The sequence below is a fragment of the Brachyhypopomus gauderio genome, unplaced genomic scaffold (assembly GCF_052324685.1).
Source record: "Brachyhypopomus gauderio isolate BG-103 unplaced genomic scaffold, BGAUD_0.2 sc631, whole genome shotgun sequence".
Taxonomy (NCBI): Eukaryota; Metazoa; Chordata; class Actinopteri; order Gymnotiformes; family Hypopomidae; genus Brachyhypopomus; species Brachyhypopomus gauderio.
This window is the reverse complement of record NW_027507451.1, coordinates 21,053-24,025: the sequence shown is the minus strand read 5'-3', so window position 1 is coordinate 24,025 and position 2,973 is coordinate 21,053.

Below are 2,973 nucleotides of genomic sequence, written 5' to 3'. Positions count from 1 at the left end.
TGGCTGTTTGCGTTGCCAGGAGCGATTCATATCGTTTTTATCTTTCAGACAAGCCCTCTACCGCTTCCAGATGGGGAGGCACACCAGGGCTCAAGTTTGTTTTATAAAAAATGTAATGCTATAATGTCTTTGCCTTTCAGAGAAAAGAGAAGAAAGAGGAATTCAAACCAAATCTCGAGGTCTGTTAAAGGGGTCCTGGACCTCAGAGGCATTTCTAGACATGATTTGTTTGCTGGTGTGTGCATGTATATGTATTTGTTTGCATATGTGTGTGTGTGTGTGTGTGTGTGTGTATTTATGTATATAATTCTTAAGAAAAGCTTATTATACAGTTGTGATCAAATTTATTCAACCCCCAATGCTGCGAAGGGTTTTATGGAATTCAGTGCACATTTGTAATTGTGTTCATAATGAAATCTTACAAGGACTTGTTAAAGAACTAAATGCAACTAAGATAGCATCAATTTTTTTTGTTGTAACAGGAAGACTCCGTTACAGAGTGTGCCTGAAACTACAGCCTGGTTTAATTAAGGGCACCGCCCATAGTGAATTAGTGCACATCACGAAGGGTATTTAAACTCTCGTGTGTTCTCGTTAGCTCGGAAGCTGATTGACGGGACGAGAGACGCGCTCGGGTCCGGGTGGCAAGAGTTATTACCCATTCTCACGGAGTTTCTGGGTGGCAAGAGTTATTACCCATTCTCACGGAGTTTCCGGGTGGCAAGAGTTATTACCCATTCTCGGAGTTTGAGATTGTTCGGGGCTTTTTAGAAGCTGACTGGGTGTGTTGTGAGCTGCATACGAGCGGTCGCAGAGGTGGCCAAGTCACGGGCGATCTGAGTCATTCCAGCTATTGCACGGAGCCATCAGAGTGCGCGTGAGAGCTAGACCACTGTTTTCTCCCCTTTAATTTTCTTTATAGGAATTGGAGTTTGTTAGTGGCAGACGTGTTTTGTGGAACGTGATTTACTGTTGTGTTTTTATTTTTAGCCCGGCGGTACGGTTGGAGAAAGGTGGGAGCAGAGCGAGTGAGGTGTTGGCGGCACCTACCTATTTGGGGTTTATTTGCAGTGAATTTGAGTTTATTTGGAGCGCGTTCACGCGAACGTGTGGTGTGGGTTATTTGTGTATTGAGTGGTTTGTTTGCTTTATTCTTTTAGGTGCGCGCCAACCCCCGCTGGTGGAAGTGAGGTAACCTGTGTTAGGTAGCTGCTCCGGAAAGTCTGTGGCTGTACCGCACGGTGCTTCTTTTTAAGAATGTCTGGTGTTTTATGTTTTGTATAATAAATGATCTGCATCTCAGTCTCTGCAGTCCAACAATTTTATTTTCGCTGGCAGTAATCTAGCGCGGGTGAAACGTTACTGATTAGTTTCCCTCTAGTTGAGGGTGGCGTAGTCCAAACTATCATAAGTGGCGCTGTGTGACGCGGTGAGCGTTACATTTTGGCGCAGTCGGCAGGATTAAAAGGCTGACGTGCAGATTGAGTTTCTTGGGTGTTTGTTTATTGTTAGTAACAAGGGGGAGAAAAACAGTGGTTGGCTCCGGAAGAGGATCCGCAAGACGACGTGGACGAAGACATCTTTGTTTTAGAGTGTAAATTGGGTTTTAAATATGGATCAGCAGCTCAGAGAGCTGAGAGAACAAGTTCAGCAGCTACAAGCTGATAATGAGAGACTACGTGCTGCTGGGTCATCTTCTAGTAGTAATGTAGCAGGTGCTGCATTAGAACAGGCTGTTGATCGTTTTGTTTATGTGCCACGGGAGCGGAAGTGCCCCAGGTTTTCGGGAAAATCATCCGATTTGTTATGGGTTGATGATTGGATTGAGGAAGCGCGTAGGTCCATGGAGGTTCGCCGTATGACTAGTGCAGAGCAGGCTCTGTTTTTATATGATCATTTGGATGGGGAGGCGAAAGCAGAGATTAGATTTCGCTCTGAGGTGGAGCGGAAAGATCCAGAGCGTATATTTGTTATTTTAAAGGAGGTTTTTAGCCATTCCCAATCGTATGTGGTTTTACAGCAGCAGTTTTTTCAGCGACGTCAGCTGGAAGGTGAGTCCCTGCGTGAGTATTCCCATGCTCTATTGTCACTGATGGCTGTGATTAAATGTAAAAATGATCGTGTTATTCCAAATTCAGATTTGCTGGTTCGAGATCAGTTTGTGGAACACGTGCGAGATGGGATGCTACGTAGGGAACTCAAGAGGTCCATTCGGTCTAACCCTGATATGTCCTTTTTGGACATACGGAGTGAGGCCATTCGTTGGGTTGAGGAAGGGGATCATGCGGCGACTCCAAGGGCACGGGCTTACTCATGTGACACTCAGGTGGAGGTGCGTGGGGGTTGTAGTCAGGTAGGTCTCGGTGCTTCGGCAGGCGAGTTAATTGCATTAAAAGAAACCTTACAGAAACAACAGAAGCAACTTGATTTGATTTTGGAGCACCTGGGGTCTGGGGTTAGGGCACGCGAACGACTGGAAGTGCCCTCAGTTTCACCGCAACCTCATCGGTTCCAGGCAGATGGTAGACCAATCTGTTCCCGTTGTGATCAGCCCGGCCATATTGCTAGGTTTTGTAATGGTGGGCCTAGGCCTTATTCAGGGAGGGGCCGCCGGGGATTAGCCCTCGGCTCAGGGGTTCAGGGAGCGGCAGCCGTGCCTGAGGCACAGGGAAACTAGTTCCCTCTGGTGTAGAGAGCCATACACTAGGTAAGGGTATTGAGGGCTCTGTGGTGACCTCAAAGCTGTTGGGTGCCCTTATCGGCACCTGCCCCACAGTAGAGGTTCAAATGGGAGGAGTGAGTGTTAAGTGTTTGCTTGATACAGGCTCCATGGTCTCTACAATCACTGAGGGGTTTTTCAGAAAACATTTTCAGAGTTCTACAATGGTTCTACAGCAGTGTAACTGGCTTCAGTTGAAAGCCGCTAATGGCCTTGAGATTCCTTATGTGGGGTACATCGAATTGGATCTTACG